The following is a 25,891-nucleotide window of genomic DNA, read 5'->3' on the forward strand; positions in this document are numbered from 1 at the left end:
GTTTATAAAAACACCACACGACGAGTGTTTAACTTTTTCAGGCAGACAATCACAATATACTGGTGGTCAGCAGACAATCACAATACTGGTGGTCAGTGGTCACTGGTCAGTCACACTGGCAGTGGCACTCTGGCAGCAAAAGTGTGCACTGTACTTAAAATATGTACTCCTGCTATAACTGCTCCCCAGTCTCCCCCACAATTAAGCTGTGTGAGCAGTGAGCACTCAGCACAGTCAGATAATGATATACAGTATTACATATGATGCAGCACACTGGGCTGAGCACAGATATGGTATGTGACTGTGTCACACTGTGTATCGTTTTTTTTCAGGCAGAGAACGGATTAATTAAACTGGTGGTCACTGGTCACACTATCAGCAGCAAGTAGTACTCCTCCTAATAATATGCTCCCCAAAATTTGTGTCTCTCTCTAGTACTCTAGTCTAAACGGAGAGGACGCCAGCCACGTCCTCTCCCTATCAATCTCAATGCACGTGTGAAAATGGCGGCGACGTGCGGCTCCTTATATAGAATCCGAGTCTCGCGATAGAATCCGAGCCTCGCGAGAATCCGACAGCGGGATGATGACGTTCGGGCGCGCTCGGGTTAACCGAGCAAGGCGGGAAGATCCGAGTCGCTCGGCCCCGTGTAAAAAAACCTGAAGTTCGGGCGGGTTCGGATTCCGAGGAACCGAACCCGCTCATCTCTAGTTTAAACAATAAATTCTTTCCTCGAAATGTCCGTCTCCCTGGGCACAAATTTCTAACTGAGGTCTGGAGGAGGGGCATAGAGGGAGGAGTCAGTTTACACCCATTCAAAGTCTTATAGTGTACCCATGTCTCCTGCGGATCCCGTCTATACCCCATGGTCCTTACAGAGTCCCCAGCATCCTCTACGGACTAAGAGAAAAGGATTTACCGGTAGGTATTAAAATCCTATTTTATATCTGTCACCTATATACATGATGTGGTCATTCACTGGTACCTGGTGACAGAACGTATACTGGATTCCCCCACAATGTAACGTTATATCTGTCACCTATATACATGATGTGGTCATTCACTGGTACCTGGTGGTGACAGAACGTATACTGGATTCCCCCACAATGTAACGTTATATCTGTCACCTATATACATGATGTGGTCATTCACTGGTACCTGGTGACAGAACGTATACTGGATTCCCCCACAATGTAACGTTATATCTGTCACCTATATACATGATGTGGTCATTCACTGGTACCTGGTGACAGAACGTATACTGGATTCCCCCACAATGTAACGTTATATCTGTCACCTATATACATGATGTGGTTATTCACTGGTACCTGGTGACAGAACGTATACTGGATTCCCCCACAATGTAACTTTATATCTGTCACCTATATACATGATGTGGTCATTCACTGGTACCTGGTGACAGAACGTATACTGGATTCCCCCACAATGTAACTTTATATCTGTCATCTATCTAATAATTATAGTAGTACAGTACAGTAGGCCATTGCTGTATCTTGCAGCTCTGTGTCACTGCACGTATCCATTCCATATCTGTGCAGCATTTTTGTGAGCAGTACATATATAGTATTACAGTGCAGCATTTTGGTGACTAACAGTATATAGTTGTACAGTAGGCCATTGCTGTATCTTGCAGCTCTGTGTCACTGCAAGTATCCATTCCATATCTGTGCGGTATTTTTGTGAGCAGTATATATATAGTATTACAGTGCAGCATTTTGGTGACTAACAGTATATAGTTGTACCGTAGGCCATTGCTGTATCTTGCAGCTCTGTGTCACTGCAAGTATCCATTCCATATCTGTGCGGCATTTTTGTGAGAAGTATATATAGTATTACAGTGCAGCATTTTGGTGACCCAACAGTATATTGGGGGTCATTCCGAGTTGTTCGCTCGCAAGCTGCTTTTAGCAGCTTTACACACGCTAAGCCGCCGCCTACTGGGAGTGAATCTTAGCATAGTAAAATTGCGAACGAAAGATTCTCAAAATTGCGACTACACACCTCTTAGCAGTTTCTGAGTAACTTCAACCTTACTCGGCATCTGTGATCAGTTCAGTGCTTGTCGTTCCTGGTTTGACGTCACAAACACACCCAGCGTTCGCCCAGACACTCCTCCGTTTCTCCAGCCACTCCCGCGTTTTTCCCAGAAACGGTAGCGTTTTTTCCCACACGCCCATAAAACGGCCAGTTTCCGCCCAGAAACACCCACTTCCTGTCAATCACACTCCGATCGCCTGAACGAAGAAAAAGCCGTGAGTAAAATACCTATCTGTATAGCAAATTTACTTGGCGCAGTCGCAGTGCGAACATTGCGCATGCGCACTAAGCGGAAAATCGCTGCGATGCGAAAAAAATTACCGAGCGAACAACTCGGAATGACCCCCATAGTTGTGTACAGTAGGCCATTGCTGTATCATGCAGCTCTGTGGTCACTGCAAGTATCCATCCATTCCATTTTCTTCCAGTGATTTGTACCAATAATACCATTGATTAGAACGAATAATTCCAGTGATTTTGTCATTTTCTTCCAGTGATTTGGACCAATAATACCATTGATTAGAACAAATAATTCCAGTGATTTTGTCATTTTCTTCCAGTGATTTGGACCAATAATACCATTGATTAGAACAAATAATTCCAGTGATTTTGTCATTTTCTTCCAGTGATTTGGACCAATAATACCATTGATTAGAATGAATAATTCCAGTGATTTGGACCAATAATACCATTGATTGGAACGAATAATTCTAGTGATTTTGTCATTTTCTTCCAGTGATTTGGACCAATAATACCATTGATTAGAACGAATAATTCCAGTGATTTGGACCAATAATACCATTGATTAGAACTAATAATTCCAGTGATTTTGTCATTTTCTTCCAGTGATTTGGACCAATAATACCATTGATTAGAACGAATAATTCCAGTGATTTTGACATTATCTTCCAGTGATTTGGACCAATAATACCATTGATTAGAATGAATAATTCCAGTGATTTTCTCATTTTCTTCCAGTGATTTGGACCAATAATACCACTGATTAGAACAAATAATTCCTGTGATATTGAGGTGTTTGTGTCGCTTAGCTTAGCCATCCAGCGACCACAGTGCACCTCTTTTTCTCTTTTCTTTGCATCATGTGCTGTTTGGGGCCAATTTTTTTAAGTGCCATCCTGTCTGACACTGCAGTGCCACTCCTAGATGGGCCAGGTGTTTGTGTCGCCCTCTTGGGTCGCTTTGCTTAGTCATCCAGCGACCTTGGTGCAAATTTTAGGACTAAAAATAGTATTGTGAGGTGTGAGGTGTTCAGAATAGACTGGAAATGAGTGGAAATTGTGGTTATTGAGGTTAATAATACTATAGGATCAAAATTACCCCCAAATTCTATGATTTAAGCTGTTTTTGAGGGGTTTTGTAAAAAAACACCCGAATCCAAAACACACCCGAATCCGACAAAATATTTTCAGGGAGGTTTTGCCAAAACGCATCCGAATCCAAAACACGGCCGCGGAACCGAATCCAAAACCAAAACACAAAACCCGAAAAATGTCCGGTACACATCTCTAATAATTAGTGATTTCACCTGCATGAAAGTGATAAAAAGATGCTAGGCTGATCATTAGGTCTCTCACATGGCCTGGATAAAAGGGGAGACTGCAGAATCTCCGTGAGAGAAACCTACTACTGAAGACAAGTGAGCTATGCTTGGTAATACTTCCTGTGTTTTTGTAGTGCATTAGGAATAATTTGTATTTAGTTTAGTGCTAGTGGCGAAGTATTTATTTTGTTGTTGTATTTTGCTTTGCCTCTTGATAAAACTGGTTGGGGCCAGTTGCTCCAGAAACCTTGGTCTTGTGTGATCTCCCAGCTGCTGTTCTATGCCACCTGCCCAGTAGATGGTACCTCTTTCCCTAACCCTGTTACGATGTGGTGGAGAATTTGCCTGTACCTGATCTACATATTGGGCCTAATTCAGACCTGATCGCTAGCAGGCGATTTTTGCACTGCTGCGATCAGATTGTCGCTGCCTACAGGGGGAGTATATTTTAGCTGTGCAAGTGTGCGAACACGTGTAGCAGAGCTATACAAACAGATTTTGTGCAGTCTCTGAGTAACCCAGGACTTACCCAGCCACTGTGATCACTTCAGCCTGTTCAGGACAGGAATTGACGTCAGACACCCGCCCTGCAAACGCTTGGACACGCCTGCGTTTTTCCAAACACTCCCAGAAAATGGTCAGTTGCCACCCACAAATGCCTTCACCCTGTCAATCTCCTTGCAAACACCTGTGTGAATGCATTCTTCGCACGAAGCCATCGCTGAGCGATCTGCTTTGTACCCGTGCAATGAACCTGCGCATTGCGGTGTAGCAGATGATGAGGACCAAAATGAGGCACCTCCTCCAGGGGAAAGAGAAGTTGTAGACAGAGTTGATAGTCAGTATGCCTGATCCTGTGGTTAGAAAACAACTGCTTGCATCAGAACAGTTAAAAGATTCCACATTAATAAAAGCCAGAGAAAATGCTTACGTTATTAATGGGGAGCCAGTAGAACCTGGTGAAGGCCTTGCATACTCACACATGGCCAAACATAATGAGCTGTTGTACCAAATGACAAAAAGGGGTAAGGATGTGGTAGAAAAACCAGAAGATCCCCAGCCATATACGAGAACCATATTTGACTTAACTCATGTTCACATCTCAGCGGGACACTTAGGGGCTGAAAAGACCATTGAGAGGATTTTGCAGCAGTACTTTTGGCCTGGGGTGTATGAATATTGTCTGAATATTGTTCTTCCTGTCCTGAGTCCCAGTATCATGCTCCCAGACCCCATTTCAAGAGCCCCCTAGTGCCCTTGCCTATTAAAGAGGTCTTGTTCAAAAGGATAGCCATGGATTTGGTTGGGCCTTTGTAAAAGTCTGCTTGGGGTCATCAGTATATCCTTGTAATAGTGGATTATGATACTCAATATCCAGAGGCCATCCCTTTGCACAGTATGTCAACCAAGACAATAGCTAGAGAACTGGTGCTTGTCTTAGTATGGTGGGAATACCTAAAGAAGTTTTGGCTAACCAAGGTATCCCCTTTATGTCTAGAATCATGAAGGAATCAGGCAAGTTGTTTAATGTTACTCACCTCAGGACATCAATTTATCATCCCCAAACTGATGGGTTGGTAGAAAGGTTGAAAAAAACAATAAAAAGCAGTCAAAGGTTGTTGATAAGGATGCAAAAACTGGGATTACTTGTTACGATATTTGTTGTTGGCTATTATAGAAGTTCCCCAGTTCTCCACACGGTTCTCGCTATTTGATTTGTTTTATGGGAGACACCACAGAGGGTTGTTTGATATTGCTAAAGACTAGAGATATGGAAGGGCAGCCTTATAGAAGTGTTATTGAACATGATCGCAGATGCAGGAAAGGAATGTGGCAGTGTTGCCAAGGAGCACATGAACTATACAGAATTTCAGAATGTATGCTTGAATGACAAATACTTGCTTAATAAATATTTTGTGTAATTATTTGAATTAAATCAAATATTAATTATCCACCCTATTTGTTTTATATTTTGTACCTTCCAAAATGCTTGTAAGCAAGATGTCTGCCTACTTTTCCTCATTTTAATCTGGTGTCTAGAATGCAAATCAGATCTCATATACATAAGAGACACAGATCATATTTATTAAACTATAGGGAGCACAGATATTTGTATTACACTGCTTTTCCACCAAAATCTGTTCTGAACTGATTTTTTAGCCGGCATTTTGCTGAGTCTCACTCTCCAATCTTCCCGTTTCCACTGCACGGTATTCCCGGGTTTTCCCCCTGGTTGACACCATTTCCAATGAATAAGGGAAGACCCGGGAAAGCACTATAAAACATGTGTTGTCATAAAAAAATGGTCCTTGTGTGCCCAGCTCTCCCAACAGCGACCAGCAGGGACGTCTTTTCGTATGGGCTTAATGGGCACTTGCCTAAGAGCCCCAGGAGTCTAAGGGCCCAGAATGATAGCTGAGGGCCCCCTCTTTCTAGGGGTACCATATTTTTGAAAATCGGCTCTGGGGAACCGGAGATATCTGACTTTGAAGCAGTGGTCCCCATCCAAGACTGTTAATTGCTCTGCCCAGCCAGATATCTCGGGTTCTGTCTGACTTAGAGTTTTTATGAGGCTATTCTCCAAAAGATAGGACTCCCCCTTTCAGTGGACACGGCAGCTCTGGCTCCTGAACTCTGCTCCTCAAGTCCCTAGTACCTCCTGAAAGATGGCACGCTCTAGTTTTTAATCACATTCAAAGCTAAGAAATTTATTCCCAGGAACTAGAGATATCTGCAGTCAAGCAAGCTGCCCTCCCACTGGAAAATGATGAATATTAAGCCCACTCCACTATCCACCCCTACCCTGCATATTACACCCCCCCTACCACCCTGGAAGTCATGTACTGGGGCACCTTCATTCATCCCACTGCCTTCATCCAGTTCCTACATGCTGAGCGGAAGATAGAACACCCCCTACCGCCCGTGGGACATCAAAACTGCTGCTGATAGCACCCCCACCCCTATTACTGGAGGATGGGAAGGGTGCCCAGTGCATTGCTGTGCCCAGGGGCCTACACTGCTGTTAAGATGGCCCTGAGTAAGCTGACAGGTCCAGTGCAGCTCTGATAGTTTTTGTAGCTGAAGTGAGTCTTATTCGTACCGTTATGTAAATGAGATGTGCAAGCAGACTCTGCTAAGTAAAATAATATGCGGCTTGCCTGTATTCTGTGTGCGCCCGAGACATACGAAATGCTGCATTACAGTGTTCTCTAGCATTTCATATGCAGGCACACACATAGAATATAGGCATGTCGCATATCCTTTTAATCAGCAAAAGCTGCGTATGCGTCCTATTGGCATCTTTTTGCAGATAAAATGCCTTTTAATGGCCGCACGATAAGACATTTGATGCTACCAGCAAGTCACGCCACAGCATGGTGTGACTAGAAGGGCTCTTAATGTGCAGGTTACACATCTGTACTGTCCTTTTTAGTTTACAGTTATGTTTATTGCCCCATAAATTAAGGTTCTCCAGCCCTTTTTTTTTTTTTTTTTAAAGGAGTCTCCTATAGAAAAATTTCCATTCTTACTGTACAACTCTCTGTCCTGGCTGCAGGCGCTTTAATTTCGAATTTGTTATGTGGTTCCCAGGTTGCTGTGTGGTGAGTAATATATAGGTACTAGTTTGGACATACCAGTCTCAAGTCTAAATCTCTCTTCACATCTACCCCACCTGCAGTGAAACGTGGGTTTATCAAGGTACAAAGTTACTGGCTTTGTTCTTGCTTCCAAATGACAATCCATAATGATTGTCTGCAGAACTGACGTGCTCTGTATAACGTTAAGGTGCATACTGTATATACAACAGACCACAAGTGGTGTTTATGTACAGTATACACATATTCATTAGACTAAATACCATGAGTGATTGTAATTGGTAATAACTGTCCGGTATAGCCTTAATGTTCACATAAGCCAGGCAATCTATATTATTATACCGTAGGTTCTATGAACTCCCCTGCTTACAGCCTAACGCTAACCCTCCCCAGTGATGCCTAAACCTAACCCTCCCTTCCCCTCAGCCTAACCCTAACCCTTCCTGGTGGTCCCTAAACCTAGCCCCCTCCCCCCACAGACTAACACTAACCTTCCTCCTCCCTACAGTCTAACCCTCCCCCCAGAGCCGGCCTTAGGCATAGGCAAACTAGGCAAATGCCTAGGACATTTGGTATGCTTAGGGGCACCAGCAGCTTCTGCTGATTAAAATGATATGCGGCATGCCTATGTTCTGTGTGTGACTGCGGCTGTATCTGCATACAAAATGCTATGTTGCAGTGTATTCCTGGAAATCACTGTAATGTAGCATTTTGTATGCAGATACAGCCGCAGTCGCACACAGAATATAGGCATGCTGCATATCATTTTAATCAGCAGAAGCTGCTTGTGCGTCCTGGCCACATAGTAATGCAATTAAGATGCATTTTCATAAACAAAAGGTGCCTGACGTTAGCAGAGCTGCCAGCTGACTCATGCCATGCATCTCCTGCAGAACTAGCGGCGGTGCTAGGGGGCACCAGCCAAAATCTTGCCTAGGGCATCATATTGGTTAGGGGCGGCTCTGCCTCCCCCGCAGCCTAAACCTAAACCCCCCATCCCCATCACCGCGGCCTAAGCCTAATGAGCCCTGGCATACTTACATTTAGGATGGCAGCAATCGAGATTCCGGCACCGGCTTTTTGATCCATGTTCGGTTTCTGGTGTCGACATTCCAACCACTGCTGACCGACCCCTGTACAAATAATACAGAGCATTGCTATGACTGTTATAATAAATCACAACATTCTAATATTCACTATACAATAAATACAGAAACCAATATAATGGCAAGTGACCTAAGGCGCAGCAAGATATTCACCAATTGTATAATATATAGAATAAAGAGCAAATTAGTTTAAATAGAGTCTAATTTTGTTGTCTAAAATGTGTGCAGCTTAAGTTTAAAACACAGTATGTACAGGTAAATATAGGGAGACCATAAATATTTGTATGACAGTAAAACAGATTATATATCAAAAAAGCATATACCATTTAAAAAAAACAAACATAAACTATGCTGTGATCTTAATTGGATCACGTCTGATCCTTTAATAGCACTTGTTTGTGCTGAAAACGAATGTCCGCAGCTACCGTCCTCTTTAGATCGGGGCTGTAATTCCGTCAAGGTTCCTCAGGATCCCTCCGCTGGAAATGGCTGTTGTGCATGGGGTCACGCTGAGTGCGCACGCGCAGCAGACCAGCCCACATTCGGCACATCTCACGGGCAGGCTCCTTTTGGAGCCCCTGTCCCTGTTTGTGCAGGGTGATACATTCACCCAATGTGATGGCATTCTGCAATGCAATCCTGGGCGCTAATATCACGCACAGATTGTATTGCAAATGCGATCTATGATAAATGTGTCCCTAAATTACAGTTTAAGTAGGCTTACCTATGCTCCTTGGACAGGGCCATGCTGGCCGCAGCTATATTTTGACTTGTCCCATGCTGAGAGTGCTCGTTTTAATGGAGGTAGACCAGGTGACCATCTGACCGGAGTTCTGCACTATTTACTTACTGTATCCGGAGTGTAGGCTATGGCAGATCACAGCTCCTGGGTGTCAGTGTCTTTTTCAACTGAATCGGTGTAGGTGATGTTGTCTTGTGGTGTCCTCTTCCTGGCTGCATGACATTCTAGCAGGGCACCTGTGAGTGTGATTGCAGTTGTCCCCCAGTGTTTATGGCTCACTACAGGAAGCGCTGTACGGTGACATAAATCAAATGCAGGATTCAGTAGAAAAAGTCACTGACACCTGGGAGCTGTGCCCCACCATAGCCTACACTCCGAGTCCGGACACAAGCTGATACCGCCCCCACATCCCGCATATGTGACTGGCCCGGGGTAGCCCCCTTCTGTCTATCCTGCCGGGGGCTCCGCAGCCAGCCCCCTCATGATGTTATTCATACTTACCGACATTCTGGCTGCTCTCTGCGGGAGAGAGCAGCCAGGTCGGCACAGCAGGCGGACAGGGGAGGCTGTGACGTAAAGGAGGGGGTGGGCCGGAGGTGGGATGGGGGCGGAGCAAGGGCAGGATGGGGCGGAGTAAGGGCAGGGTCACAGTGGCACCTCATTTAAGCCACGCCCCCGCTCTGTAATGCCATGTTCACCGACATTACACTGCAGGGGGCGTGGCTATGATGACACGATTCAGCAAGAATCGCGTCATCGACTGCCCGGACCGCCCACTTTACACACAAAGTGGGCGGACGGGCAGGGGGGACCCTGCAAATCGGGACACTTGCCTGCTCTTCCGGGGGGCCGGGAGGGTCACCCGATTTTCGGGAGCCTCCCGGCCATTCCGGGAGAGTAGGCAAGTATGATGTTATTACTTTTGGCTTCTTATGTCTGCTCCTCATGAGGCTCATGCTCTCTCTCTCTTTTAGCATGATGTCACGAGTGCAGGGTTGTCAATACATAAACATCATTACACAGCAATAGGGGTCCTGCCGGGCCCCCTTCTCTGTCAGAGTCCGGGTCTCCTGTACCCGCAGCACCCCCTTGATGGTGGCCCTGCTGCACACTTTTTCCTCAATTTTTCTACTTTTTTCCTCAAATTTGTGCCTTGGTTTGCAAAATTGTGTTCCAGTTCCATAGGATTATATGGTCATCTATTACATGACATGGGATGTTAGCTGGCCACTGGCCCCATTGTGATGTCATCAGGCCCATTGTGATATCAGTTGGCCCATGGTCAGCTGACATCACAATCTCACCTCCAGGCAATTACTGTCATATCTTCAGCGCTACTAGTTACATAGGATTAGGTATTATGTAGCAGAGGAATTGGTATGACGTCACAGAGTAAGAATAGTGATGCATGGCATGGGTCACTGGTATCGGACCTGTCTTCTGTCTGTGAAACCTACAGTAGATTGTGCACCTTGCTCCCTGTCTAGTGACACACAATATGCAGCAACTTTTCTTCTCTCACACTATGTGTAGGCTGCTATACTATCCCTCTTATCTGTGAGATGTTGGCTGGTTGGCTAGTAACAATGTGTTTCCTATACTTATACATACCTCCCAACTGTCCCGATTTTCGCAGGACAGTCCCATTTTTTGGGGACTGTCCCGCTGTCCCACCCGCGGGCCGCAGTGTCCCGCGGTGGGGGAGGCAGTTGGTAGGCTCTGTCTCTCGCTGCCCTGCTTAGCAGAGCAGCGGTGAATAGACGCTGTGCGCATGGGAGAGGGAGCATGCTAGCGGCTCACAGAGCGCTGGGCATGCCCCCTTAGTGACAAAAATGGGGGCGTGGCTCGCGATCGCGGGTCTTCCCGCTATGCCACGCCCCTTTACCTAGGCCACACCCCTTTTCGGGAACGCGCGTGGCTTCGCCGCGCGTGTGTCCCGCTTGCACTAAGTTCAAAGTTGGGAGGTATGCTTATATGAGAGCTAAACCTGTTTTCCTAAACATGTCTTTACTCCTGCTTTGCTCTATAACAATGATACTTTTACCAGACTTTCCATGCCATGTGTTAGGGGCAAGGCTGTAACAGTAAGAAAGCCTTTCCAAGTGTTGCTGGCTCTGTCATATCTGGCCTGAGATTGTTGCTGTGTGACTCAGTGTAGAGTGTCTTTTATGTAAGAGCGCACAGGTTTTGTACCTGAAGGGTTAAAACATGCTTTATGAACTCTTATGTGTTTGCAATGGATGCGTGCTGCCCTGTGTTAGATGCCTTTGTCTCTCATACAGATACCAGGCTTGTGTGGGTCTGGCATCCAAGGTCAGCTCTATACTAGATGAAACCTGCTTTTTCTACTTCTGTGTGTTACTAAAAGATCCTGTGTTAAGTTCTATCTGAATGCAACGTATATAACATCTGCCTAGCAACTGCTATATCCAATTATGTTATGTCAAGTATTAACCACCCCTACGTACCCCACTAGGGCACCACCCCTAAGCCAATGAGCCCTGTTACACTTATCAGTTACACCCTTATGTGTTCTCTTTTTATACCAATGTTAAAACATTCAATAAAGCAGAGTGAATCTTAACTACTGGGTGTCAGACTCAATATATTGTATGTTAAGAATTGCTCTCACTGACGTCAGTGGCCATCACATCGAGGTAATCAAAGAGAGGTAGGGATCCTTTCAGCTGGGGGCTCGTCCGGGATTCAGTGATCGTCCCTGAATGGTAAAAATAGAGAATTTATTGTCTGTCTTTGCCATACAGGATTGCGGTCATACACTGAAGCTGAATCCGTGTCAGTGTTCCGGGAACACGTGACAAGGTAATATTTAAGTCCGGGACTTAATATTACGAAGTTTTATGTAAAAGCATAAAACAGGTATCAGGGATACCATAGAATCTTTAATGTCTGGGACTTAAAGATACGTCTGAGAAAGGACCAGGAGTCCAAGCGCAATTCTCCAAAGACGTTAGTATCTGGGATACTTAAAAAAAAATATATAGACCTGGGGTCTATACATAACGTAGATTATACCTCGATCTGATCGTCTATATATATATTCTTGTATGTTGTAGTGAGATAAGTTCTTATATTTGGTTCAGACGGCTGGTAAGTTTTCGTCTGCCAGATATTTTTACTCAAACACTTTTCTTGCTTCCTGTTTAAAACGCTGTATTTTTCTGACATCTTGTACGAAGGTAAGCGTACCCGTCAAAAGATTTCATGTTCTCATTATACAGATAATATTGTGATATTGTCAATGACTAATTAACTGGTGTTAGCTAATGCATGCATAGAAAGTTTTTGTAAATTGCATTTTTTTTGTTGTGAAAATTTCATAGAAAGTTTTTTTGTTGTGAAATTGCATAGAAGGTTTTTTTTGTAAACTGCATTTTTGTTGTGATATTGCATAGAAAGCTGGTGTAGATTGCATTTTTACTATGGGAGGGGGTCAGAGTAAGACAGTCATTTACCCCCCACCTTTACCAGGAGAAACATGTAAGGAATATGTTGCCCGTAACTCCACCACAGATTATTATTTAGTTAACCCTTGGGTGGATAACTTAGCAGGATGGACAGAGAAAGTTGGCAGCCCCAGTCCATTCCCCCGTGATGGTATTAATTATCCATTTTATATGGACATGGTCAAAGGTCTTTGTCTGGAAGACAAGGAAGCCTGGCCGTGGTATGATCATGACCCACAATGGGACATGACATATATGCGTGCTGGAGGAGAGCAATGGCTCACGATAGCACCTCATTGGTATGACAAGAATATCAAGCAGAAACAGCGTAGAATAAAAACTGTAACTTCCAGACTACATAAAGCTGAGGAATTTAGAAGCAACAAGTTTCTAAAAAACTCTTCTCCCCCGCCCTACACTCCCCTATATCCCTCCTTAAAAGACACAGATCTTTTAGCTGCAGTTGCTTTGTCACGAATGCCGATGCAAGGGGGAGGGGGAGGAGGAGGAGGGGAAGGAGGCTCAGGAGGCTCTGAAGGGGGAACAGCCCCCCCTGACAGTACCCTCCACACAGGCATAACCACCCCCGCCCCTAGTGCCCCTGACGCAGCTATTGTGGGTGGCGACTCTGACATTCCTATTGAAGGTGGTGGCCGCTCGGGCCATGATCAAATATATGTAACCCAGCTTGAAACTACAGTCCAGACTCCTAGCAAACAAATCACCTCCCGCCGTAATGCTGACTCAACTGTTGTCATTAACCACCCTCTTACCCCCTCCATAACGCGATCCGGCACTGGTTTCCTTGAAAACAGTGCTGGTGCCAGCGGTGTCGCTACACACCTGCCCTTTATGACAGTAGGGGATCAGTTGTTAAAGAAACCCATTGAAATAGAGGATTTGGACAGAATTGTTAAGAACTGCCCCAAACCCACTGTTGCACCTGACGGCTGCATAGCTTACTTGAAAAAGGCTTGCACAGGACGCAGCTATACTCAAGAAGATATGAAGCTGATCATAGATGGGGTTATAGACCACTACAACGGGTGGGATTGGAAACAGATTCCCTCTATCAACACTCCTGCAGTCCTAAACAATGCCACTGATTACCCCCTCAATACCGAGAAAGGTGTAAAGCAAATGTGGAAGGAAATTGGTGAACATATGAAAGAAATCTTTAAGACCCGTGCCTCCCTTCCCATTGCTGTAGCATGCAAGCAAAAACCTACTGAAACTGTCACTGAGTTTTGGAAGAGGTTTAAAAAGTGCTGGTCTGAAGATGCAGGTCTCACCCTTGTAGAAACAGACCATTTACTTATTTCCACCTTTGTAAATAACTTATTGCCCACTACCATGGCATAGGACACCACAGTAAGGCAACAACTACCTTACTCTTACGTAATGATTTCTATGTCACGGATGCCAAGTCATTAGTAGATCAGTATGTCAGTAGATGCATCACTTGCCTGCGAAACAACCCCAACAACCCTGACAAGGCAAAACATCAGCATCTTGAATACCCCACCACACCCTTTACACACCTGCAAATTGACTTCACCCATATCCCAGGTACTGGTAAACAGGAATATGCCCTGGTCATTGTAGACATGTTCTCTCGATGGCCAGAGGTATTCCCCACTAAATCTGAGGATGCAAAGACAGTTGCTAGGATCCTAACTCAGGAAATCATCCCCAGATGGGGGTGCCCATTGCAAATCAATAGTGATAAAGGCTCCGCCTTTACAGCAAAAATTACACAGGCCTTGGTAAAGGCCCTGCAGGTGGAATGGAAGTTCCACATCCCGTATCACCCGCAGAGTTCAGGGGTCGTAGAACGCATGAATAGGACCCTCAAAGACAAGCTTAGGAAGGCCACAGGAGGCACCTTCCACAAATGGAAGCAAGTCCTTCCCATTATCTTGGCAGAAATTAGAATGACACCACAAAAGACTTTGGGTTACTCCCCCTTTGAAATATTAATGGGTAGGCCCTTCCCTACACCTTGGGCTAAGAAACCATTAGTAATACAGGAGGGAGATCTAGAACTTATCAGAGAAGAGTATGTCAGGTCCCTGATAATAAAACTGAATGAAATTGAACATGAGGTTGTTTGTAAAAACCCTTTGAATCCACAGGAACCTACACACCCCTTTAAAGTCGGAGACAGAGTCGTGGTGAAGGTGCTCCCCAGGAACAAGAGCCCAGGAGACTTTACCTACGGTCCAGAGACAGAGGTCGTAGCAGTAACCAGAACAGCAGTCCTGACAGAGGAAAGCCCCACCTGGATCCATGCATCCCGAGTGAAAAAGATTCCTAGACCAGACCTAGAGAGGGAAGCAAGTGATTCCAGCGAGGTACGAACGGGGGCAGACAGCCCTGACCTCCCACCTAGCGAAGACAGAAGAACAGAGGAAGATGAGGAACCTGTCCCCTACCTCTATCCTGGGGACTATGTTGATAATCCTAATGGTCCTCACTTGCCAAGCTACAGCTGAAGTAGACATTACACAAAAATCCGGCACCTACACATTTTGGTATAACTCCTCCAATACTGAGGTTGCCACCTACAAAATAGATTTCTGTACCATTGCTCCCTGTCTTAACAAATATTATGCCTGGCAATGTGATCAGTATGGTACACGTAATACCCCCACTGAAGCCTATATTTGTGTTACTAGTAAATATTGGGGAAATAAATGTGCGTATTGGGGATCAGTGGGATGGAATTCTGGCCATAGTTATGGATACCAGCCCAAAGAGGCTCTCTCAAGTAAAGACAAATATGGTGAGTCCCTGCTTACCCGTCTTACCCTTCATAGACAAAACAGATGTGATAGTAAATTCATATTAAGCATAAAACATCCCCAGTCTACTGATGCAGGCACCTATGTCCTAGGTGAATCCTTTTTTTTAAACCCATCCCTTACACCATTCTTGTTACAGGATATGTCTAACAATGAAAGGTATGCCCAGCTCAAGCCCTCTAAACCACGCCCCAACCTCTTGAAACCTCATATAACCACCCTCAAGGATATGATGGCCGTTAACAATCCCACCTTTAAAGACACCCTAGCTATTGAAACTGGTTTCTCTGACATCAATTTCTGGTTAGAATGGATGAAGTATAGTGCTAGCAAACATAATAAAAGTAACTGTTATGTCTGTGGCAAATCTAGGCCCCACCTAGGTACAGTGCCCCTTAATATACCCCTAGAACAGGAAAATTGTTTTTTCAGCCTTTTTAATGACACCAAAACAAATGACAGTCAGTGCGAAATGTGGAAAAGGGAATATCCCATATTGTCAAAAAATCCCAACCCAGGAAATACCATAACCATATATCCTGGAAACTATACCTGTTATACATCTAACATCACCACAGGGAGAAATTTAAAAACCTTCCCACCAGGGTATTGTGCAAATAAAAGAACAACTGTTTTAGTCAACCAAACTAGATCATTAGGCGACATTTATTACATATGTGGGGATATGAAACTTAGAAGTAAATTAGACACACCATGGTATGGTGAGTGTGCCCTGGCCAAAGTCATAATGCCACTCCTAATGATCACCGATGACCCCACTCCTCCCTCTAATACTCCTGCTAATCGAAAGAAAAGAGCACTCCCAGGAGGTAGCTTTGACCCCCACGTATACATTGATACTATAGGGGTCCCAAGAGGTGTTCCAAATGAGTTCAAAGCTAGAGATGAAGTGGCTGCGGGTTTTGAGTCATTGTTCCCTATAGTAACTGTAAATAAAAACGTAGCCTGGATTAATTATATATATTATAATCAACAAAGATTTGTTAATGATACCAAAGATGCTCTTAAAGGTATAGCTGAACAGCTAGAAGCCACTTCCCAAATGACATTTCAAAATAGAATGGCCCTTGACATGATTCTAGCAGAAAAAGGCGGTACATGTGTTTACATTAGTAAGGTGGAAGGCTGTTGTACATATATTCCTGACAACACTGGTCCCAATGGTAAGGTTACTTTAGCCATAAACAAGTTAGAAACCTTATCCATAGAACTTAAGAAAAATTCAGGTATTGATAACCCATGGAGCCAATATTTTGGGTGGTTTGAAAATTGGAAACAGGCTCTTGTGCAAATAAGCATATTTATACTCATAACTTTAATTCTTTTAGGCATTATAGTTTATTGTGTAATTCCCTGTGGAAAGAAACTTACCTCCAAAGGCATTGATAAGGCCCTGATGTATTATGACATAACCACCAGTCCTGTCACCTCCTCTGATAGTGAGGGACCCGACGATTATGTCCAATATCTCAAGAACTGGAGAAACAAGAAAGGAGCCTCACTCAAGAATCATGTCATATAATAATCATGATTCTAAGAGGGGATTGAAGGGTTAAAACATGCTTTATGAACTCTTATGTGTTTGCAATGGATGCGTGCTGCCCTGTGTTAGATGCCTTTGTCTCTCATACAGATACCAGGCTTGTGTGGGTCTGGCATCCAAGGTCAGCTCTATACTAGATGAAACCTGCTTTTTCTACTTCTGTGTGTTACTAAAAGATCCTGTGTTAAGTTCTATCTGAATGCAACGTATATAACATCTGCCTAGCAACTGCTATATCCAATTATGTTATGTCAAGTATTAACCACCCCTACGTACCCCACTAGGGCACCACCCCTAAGCCAATGAGCCCTGTTACACTTATCAGTTACACCCTTATGTGTTCTCTTTTTATACCAATGTTAAAACATTCAATAAAGCAGAGTGAATCTTAACTACTGGGTGTCAGACTCAATATATTGTATGTTAAGAATTGCTCTCACTGACGTCAGTGGCCATCACATCGAGGTAATCAAAGAGAGGTAGGGATCCTTTCAGTACCTTATATTGCTTTTTACCAATAATAATTACTGCTGCTGACCTTACTCTTTCTGGCCTATAAAATACATCCACGTAGAAATTGGTATATCTATTATTTATTTATTAGGTTACTTTGACTGCAGGATTATATGCATAGAGAATCTCTCTTACTTAATTACAGTTCTATATCTGTTGTTTTGCCAGAGCCGTAACTAGCTATGTGCGCTGTGTGCCTTGCACACAGCGCAGGATGAGCTGGGGCGCAACCAGCAGCTATCTATACTAGACAGCGTAGGTGTCTGAGTGTCAGCTCCGCCTCCCACCTCCCCAAGCCGGAGCTCAAAGCGGCGAGCGCAGCTGCAGGGAACCCACAACAACCTCCTCTGCTGCTGCTGCTTCTTACCCCTGTGTTATGTAAACTCCTCCTTTCGTTCGACCCTCCTTCCCAGAGGAGGCGCTGCTAGCGTCCGGCCGGAGTCCACTACGGAGTCTCCCGCTGCCCCGTACAGCTAAATGAATCCCCCAGATTCCCCAATACCCCCAATAAGGACGGCGCATATGGACTACCGAATGTTACAGGGAGGCGACCTCTCTAACAAGCAGCACCTCGAAGCACTCAATTTTAGCTCAGGGTCACAGAATTAACTTGAGTCAGGTGCGTTCAAGGGCCAGCTGGGAAAGTCCCTGCGCTCTATCGCCTGGAGTTAATGAGCCGGAGGACGGAGGTGCGCTGATTGCTCCTCCAGTTACTGATTAGTATACAGAGGGGCACACTAGTTGTCCTTAGTGAGGGGGCAAACAGGTGGCTTGGGCATGCTGATCATGCTGCTTGTGCCTTAGTACATATTGCAGACAGACTCGGGGCACCAGAAGGTAGACACTACATAGGCAGTCATACAGTAGCTGCTTGCCTGCTTGCTACTGCAGTGCTAAGCTGACACTAGAGCCGCCTCTGCCTCGTTTTCCTCTTCCTTCCTGAGACCCTGGCCCCTCCTCATCTCACCTCCTCTACAGCTCTGAAACTGCAGCATCAGAGATGTGACAGGATAATGCACCTTCATGAAGAAGTAAGTTTCTAGGGAGGTGTATAGAGCACTCTATTATTGCCACTTGTGGGAGGGATGGAGCAGTATTGAAGTTTTGTGTGTTGCTTTTTTTTTTGGGGGGGGGGGGGGAGATATAGAAACATAAGGTGAAAATGGCCCATGGTTACCAGAATATATGTTTCTCTAACGTCCTAGTGGATGCTGGGGACTCCGTAAGGACCATGGGGAATAGACGGGCTCCGCAGGAGACTGGGCACTCTATAAGAAAGATTTGGTACTATCTGGTGTGCACTGGCTCCTCCCTCTATGCCCCTCCTCCAGACCTCAGTTAGATTTCTGTGCCCGGCCCGAGCTGGTTGCACACTAGGAGCTCTCCTGAGCTGCTAGAAAGAAAGTTTAAATTAGGTTTTTTATTTTACAGTGAGACCTGCTGGCAACAGGCTCACTGCATCGAGGGACTAAGGGGAGAAGAAGCGAACCTACCTGCTTGCAGCTAGCTTGGGCTTCTTAGGCTACTGGACACCATTAGCTCCAGAGGGATCGACCGCAGGACTCGTCCTTGGTGTTCGTTCCCGGAGCCGCGCCGCCGTCCCCCTTACAGAGCCAGAAGCATGAAGATGGTCCGGAAAATCGGCGGCAGAAGACTTCAGTCTTCACCAAGGTAGCGCACAGCACTGCAGCTGTGCGCCATTGCTCCTCATACACACTTCACACTCCGGTCACTGAGGGTGCAGGGCGCTGGGGGGGGGGGCGCCCTGAGCAGCAATAATATCACCTTGGCTGGCAAAATAACCACAATATATAGCCCCAGAGGCTATATATGTGGTAATTACCCCTGCCAGAATACAGAAAAAAGCGAGAGAAAAGGCCGCCGAAAAAGGGGCGGAGCCATCTCCCTCAGCACACTGGCGCCATTATTCCCTCACAGTTCCGCTGGAAGGAAGCTCCCTGACTCTCCCCTGCAGTCTACACTTCAGAAAGGGTAAAAAAGAGAGGGGGGCACTAAATTTGGGCGCAGTTTAATACAATAAGCAGCTATAAAGGGTCATAATTCAGTTAGTCCCTGTATTATTATAGCGCTCTGGTGTGTGCTGGCATACTTTCTCTCTGTCTCCCCAAAGGGCTTTTGTGGGGTCCTGTCTCCTTTAAGAGCATTCCCTGTGTGTGTGCGGTGTGTCGGTACGGCTGTGTTGACATGTTTGATGAGGAGACTTATGTGGAGGCGGAGCAGATGCCTATAAATGTGATGTCACCCCCTGCGGGGCAGACACCTGAGTGGATGGATTTATGGAAGGAATTACGTGCAAGTGTCGACTCCTTACATAAAAAATTTGACGACATGCCAAATGCGGGACAGCCGGCTGCTCAGCTCGTGCCTGCCCAGACGATTCAAAGGCTGTCAGGGGCCCTGAAACGACCACTACCTCAGATGGCAGACACAGATGTCGACACGGATACTGATGCAAGTGTCGACGACGATGAGTCAAATTTAATGTCCACTAGGGCCATTTGTGGCATGATTGAGGCAATGAAAGAGGTATTACACCTTGCTGATATAAACCCAGGTACCTCAAAAAAGGGTATTATGTTTGGGGAGAAAAAACTACCTATAGTTTTTCCCCCATCTGAGGAATTAAATGAGGTGTGTGAAGAAGCGTGGGCTTTCCCTGATAAAAAATTGGTGATTTCAAAAAAATTACTAATGGCGTTCCCTTTCTCGCCAGAGGATAGGTCACGTTGGGAAACTCCCCCTAGGGTGGATAAAGCGCTCACACGTTTGTCTAAAAAGGTGGCACTACCGTCTCCGGATACGGCCGCCCTAAAGGAACCTGCTGATAGAAAGCAGGAGGCTATCCTAAAATCTATATACACACACACTGGTGTTATACTGAGACCAGCTATTGCTTCAGCCTGGATGTGTAGTGCTGCTGCTGCTTGGTCAGATTCCCTGTCGGAAAATATTGACACCCTAGACAGAGACACTATATTGCTAACCATAGAGCATATAAAAGACTCGGTCTTATACATGAGAGATGCACAGAGGGAGATCTGCCGGCTGGCATCTAGAATAAGTGCCTTGTCCATTTCTGCTAGGAGAGGCTTATGGACTCGGCAGTGGACAGGAGATGCAGATTCTAAAAGGCACATGGAAGTTTTGCCTTATAAGGGTGAGGAGTTATTCGGGGACGGTCTCTCAGACCTTGTTTCCACAGCAACAGCTGGGAAGTCTGCATTTTTGCCCCATGTCCCCTCACAGCCTAAGAAAGCACCGTATTACCAAGTACAGTCCTTTCGACCCCAGAAAAACAGGCGGGGAAAAGGCGGGTCCTGAAGCTGCAACACACAGCAGGGTCCCAGGACCAAAAGTCCTCCCCCGCTTCTTCCAAATCCGCCGCATGACGGTGGGGCTCCACAGGCGGAGCCAGGTACGGTGGGGGGCCGCCTCCAGAATTTCAGCGATCAGTGGGCTCGCTTACGGGTGGATCCCTGGATCCTTCAAGTAGTATCTCAGGGGTACAAGCGGGAATTCGAGGCGCCTCCCCCCCGCCGTTTCCTCAAATCAGCCTTACCGACGACTCCATCGGGCAGGGAGGCTGTGCTAGAGGCCATTCACAAGCTGTATTCCCAGCAGGTGATAGTCAAGGTGCCCCTACTTCAACAAGGCCGGGGCTACTATTCCACACTGTTTGTGGTACCGAAACCAGACGGTTTGGTGAGACCCATTTTAAATTTGAAATCCTTGAACACTTACATAACAAAATTCAAGTTCAAGATGGAATCGCTCAGGGCGGTTATTGCAAGCCTGGACGAGGGGGATTACATGGTATCCCTGGACATCAAGGATGCTTACCTGCATGTCCCTATTTACCTTCCTCACCAGGAGTACCTCAGATTTGTGGTACAGGATTGCCATTACCAATTCCAGACACTACCGTTTGGACTGTCCACGGCACCGAGGGTGTTTACCAAAGTAATGGCAGAAATGATGATACTCCTTCGAATTGGATACAGAACTGAAAAAAGTGTTTCTCCCGCAGGAGAAAGCCAAGGAGCTGTCATCTCTAGTCAGAGACCTCCTAAAACCAAAACGGGTATCGGTGCATCGCTGCACACGAGTCCTGGGAAAAATGGTGGCTTCATACGAAGCAATTCCATTCGGCAGGTTCCATGCGAGGACCTTCCAGTGGGACCTCTTGGACAAGTGGTCGGGATCGCATCTTCAGATGCATCAACTGATAACCCTGTCTCCAAGGACCAGGGTGTCTCTACTGTGGTGGCTGCAGAGTGCTCATCTTCTAGAGGGCCGCAGAATCGGCATACAGGACTGGGTCCTGGTGACCACGGATGCCAGCCTTCGAGGCTGGGGAGCAGTCACACAGGGAAGAAACTTCCAAGGACTATGGTCAAGTCAGGAGACTTCCCTACACATAAATATTCTGGAACTGAGGGCCATTTACAATGCCCTAAGTCAGGCAAGACCCCTGCTTCAAAACCAGCCGGTACTGATCCAGTCAGACAACATCACGGCAGTCGCCCATGTGAACCGACAGGGCGGCACAAGAAGCAGGATGGCAATGGCAGAAGCCACAAGGATTCTCCGATGGGCGGAAAATCACGTACTAGCACTGTCAGCAGTGTTCATTCCGGGAGTGGACAACTGGGAAGCAGACTTCCTCAGCAGACACGACCTACACCCGGGAGAGTGGGGACTTCATCCAGAAGTCTTCCTACTGTTGGTAAACCGTTGAGAAAGGCCACAGGTGGACATGATGGCGTCCCGCCTCAACAAAAAGCTAAAGAGATATTGCGCCAGGTCAAGGGACCCTCAGGCGATAGCAGTGGACGCTCTAGTGACACCGTGGGTGTACCAGTCGGTTTATGTGTTCCCTCCTCTGCCTCTCATACCAAAGGTACTGAGAATAATAAGAAGGCGAGGAGTAAGAACGATACTCATGGTTCCGGATTGGCCAAGAAGGGCTTGGTACCCGGAACTTCAAGAAATTATATCAGAGGACCCATGGCCTCTACCGCTCAGACAGGATCTGCTGCAGCAGGGGCCCTGTCTGTTCCAAGACTTACCGCGGCTGCGTTTGACGGCATGGCGGTTGAATTCCGGATCCTAAAGGAAAAGGGCATTCCGGAGGAAGTCATTCCTACGCTGATAAAAGCCAGGAAAGAAGTAACCGCGAACCATTATCACCGTATTTGGCGAAAATATGTTGCGTGGTGTGAGGCCAGGAAGGCCCCAACAGAGGAATTTCAGCTGGGTCGCTTTCTACACTTCCTACAGTCGGGAGTGACTATGGGCCTAAAATTGGGTTCCATTAAGGTCCAGATTTCGGCCTTGTCGATTTTCTTCCAGAAAGAACTGGCTTCACTGCCTGAAGTTCAGACTTTTGTAAAGGGAGTGCTTCATATTCAGCCCCCTTTTGTGCCTCCCGTGGCACCTTGGGATCTCAATGTGGTGTTGAGTTTCCTAAAATCACATTGGTTTGAACCACTTAAAACTGTGGATCTGAAGTATCTCACGTGGAAAGTGGTCATGTTATTGGCCTTGGCTTCGGCCAGGCGTGTGTCAGAATTGGCGGCTTTGTCTTGTAAAAGCCCTTATCTGATTTTTCATATGGATAGGGCAGAATTGAGGACTCGTCCCCAGTTTCTCCCTAAGGTGGTATCTGCTTTTCACTTGAACCAACCTATTGTGGTGCCTGCGGCTACTAGGGACTTGGAGGATTCCAAGTTACTGGATGTAGTCAGGGCCTTGAAACTTTATGTTTCCAGGACGGCTGGAGTCAGGAAGACTAGGTGCTCCTGCTTCTAAGCAGACTATTGCTCGCTGGATTTGTAGCACAATTCAGCTGGCGCATTCTGCGGCTGGATTGCCGCATCCTAAATCAGTGAAAGCCCATTCCACGAGGAAAGTGGGCTCATCTTGGGCGGCTGCCCGAGGGGTCTCGGCTTTACAACTTTGCCGAGCTGCAACTTGGTCAGGGGCAAACACGTTTGCTAAATTCTACAAATTTGATACCCTGGCTGAGGAGGACCTTGAGTTCTCTCATTCGGTGCTGCAGAGTCATCCACACTCTCCCGCACGTTTGGGAGCTTTGGTATAATCCCCATGGTCCTTACGGAGTCCCCAGCATCCACTAGGACGTTAGAGAAAATAAGATTTTACTCACCGGTAAATCTATTTCTCGTAGTCCGTAGTGGATGCTGGGCGCCCATCCCAAGTGCGGATTGTCTGCAATGCTTGTATATAGTTATTGCCTAACTAAAGGGTTATTGTTGAGCCATCTGTTGAGAGGCTCAGTTATATTTCATACTGTTAACTGGGTATAGTATCACGAGTTATACGGTGTGATTGGTGTGGCTGGTATGAGTCTTACCCGGGATTCAAAATCCTTCCTTATTGTGTCAGCTCTTCCGGGCACAGTATCCTAACTGAGGTCTGGAGGAGGGGCATAGAGGGAGGAGCCAGTGCACACTAGATGGTACTAAATCTTTCTTATAGAGTGCCCAGTCTCCTGCGGAGCCCGTCTATTCCCTATGGTCCTTACGGAGTTCCCAGCATCCACTACGGACTACGAGAAATAGATTTACCGGTGAGTAAAATCTTATTTTTACATTGACAAAATTAGTTTATACTAGAGATGAGCGCCGGAAATTTTTCGGGTTTTGTGTTTTGGTTTTGGGTTCGGTTCCGCGGCCGTGTTTTGGGTTCGACCGCGTTTTGGCAAAACCTAACCGAATTTTTTTTGTCGGATTCGGGTGTGTTTTGGATTCGGGTGTTTTTTTTCCAAAAAACCTAAAAAACAGCTTAAATCATAGAATTTGGGGGTCATTTTGATCCCAAAGTATTATTAACCTCAAAAACCATCATTTCCACTCATTTTCAGTCTATTCTGAATACCTCACACCTCACAATATTATTTTTAGTCCTAAAATTTGCACCAAGGTCGCTGGATGACTAAGCTCAGCGACCCTAGTGGCCGACACAAACACCTGGCCCATCTAGGAGTGGCACTGCAGTGTCACGCAGGATGTCCCTTCCAAAAAACCCTCCCCAAACAGCACATGACGCAAAGAAAAAAAGAGGCGCAATGAGGTAGCTGTGTGAGTAAGATAAGCGACCCTAGTGGCCGACACAAACACCGGGCCCATCTAGGAGTGGCACTGCAGTGTCACGCAGGATGTCCCTTCCAAAAAACCCTCCCCAAACAGCACATGACGCAAAGAAAAAAAGAGGCGCAATGAGGTAGCTGTGTGAGTAAGATAAGCGACCCTAGTGGCCGACACAAACACCGGGCCCATCTAGGAGTGGCACTGCAGTGTCACGCAGGATGGCCCTTCCAAAAAACCCTCCCCAAACAGCACATGACGCAAAGAAAAAAAGAGGCGCAATGAGGTAGCTGTGTGAGTAAGAAAAGCGACCCTAGTGGCCGACACAAACACCGGGCCCATCTAGGAGTGTCACTGCAGTGTCACGCAGGATGGCCCTTCCAAAAAACCCTCCCTAAACAGCACATGACGCAAAGAAAAAAAGAGGCGCAATGAGGTAGCTGTGTGAGCAAGATAAGCGACCCTAGTGGCCGACACAAACACCGGGCCCATCTAGGAGTGTCACTGCAGTGTCACGCAGGATGTCCCTTCCAAAAAACCCTCCCCAAACAGCACATGACGCAAAGAAAAAAAGAGGCGCAATGAGGTAGCTGTGTGAGTAAGATAAGCGACCCTAGTGGCCGACACAAACACCGGGCCCATCTAGGAGTGTCACTGCAGTGTCACGCAGGATGTCCCTTCCAAAAAACCCTCCCCAAACAGCACATGACGCAAAGAAAAAAAGAGGCGCAATGAGGTAGCTGTGTGAGTAAGATAAGCGACCCTAGTGGCCGACACAAACACCGGGCCCATCTAGGAGTGGCACTGCAGTGTCACGCAGGATGGCCCTTCCAAAAAACCCTCCCCAAACAGCACATGACGCAAAGAAAAATTAAAGAAAAAAGAGGTGCAAGATGGAATTGTCCTTGGGCCCTCCCACCCACCCTTATGTTGTATAAACAGGACATGCACACTTTAACCAACCCATCATTTCAGTGACAGGGTCTGCCACACGACTGTGACTGATATGACGGGTTGGTTTGGACCCCCACCAAAAAAGAAGCAATTAATCTCTCCTTGCACAAACTGGCTCTACAGAGGCAAGATGTCCACCTCATCATCATCCTCCGATATATCACCGTGTACATCCCGCTCCTTACAGATTATCAATTCGTCCCCACTGGAATCCACCATCTCAGCTCCCTGTGTACTTTGTGGAGGCAATTGCTGCTGGTCAATGTCTCCGCGGAGGAATTGATTATAATTCATTTTAATGAACATCATCTTCTCCACATTTTCTGGATGTAACCTCGTACGCCGATTGCTGACAAGGTGAGCGGCGGCACTAAACACTCTTTCGGAGTACACACT

General features: G+C 46.2%; 1 long non-coding RNA gene across 1 annotated transcript in view; it reads right to left on the reverse strand.

Annotated features, from left to right (window-relative positions):
* The window catches only part of LOC134911580 (uncharacterized), a 161,571-nt gene that overhangs the window by 38,046 nt on the left and 97,634 nt on the right, over positions 1-25,891 (reverse strand). The window contains exon 2 of the long non-coding RNA XR_010176694.1: positions 8,257-8,348. This is a non-coding gene — a long non-coding RNA (uncharacterized LOC134911580). The remainder of the gene's footprint in view (positions 1-8,256; positions 8,349-25,891) is intronic.

Source organism: Pseudophryne corroboree, chromosome 4 (assembly GCF_028390025.1).
Source record: "Pseudophryne corroboree isolate aPseCor3 chromosome 4, aPseCor3.hap2, whole genome shotgun sequence".
NCBI lineage: Eukaryota > Metazoa > Chordata > Amphibia > Anura > Myobatrachidae > Pseudophryne > Pseudophryne corroboree.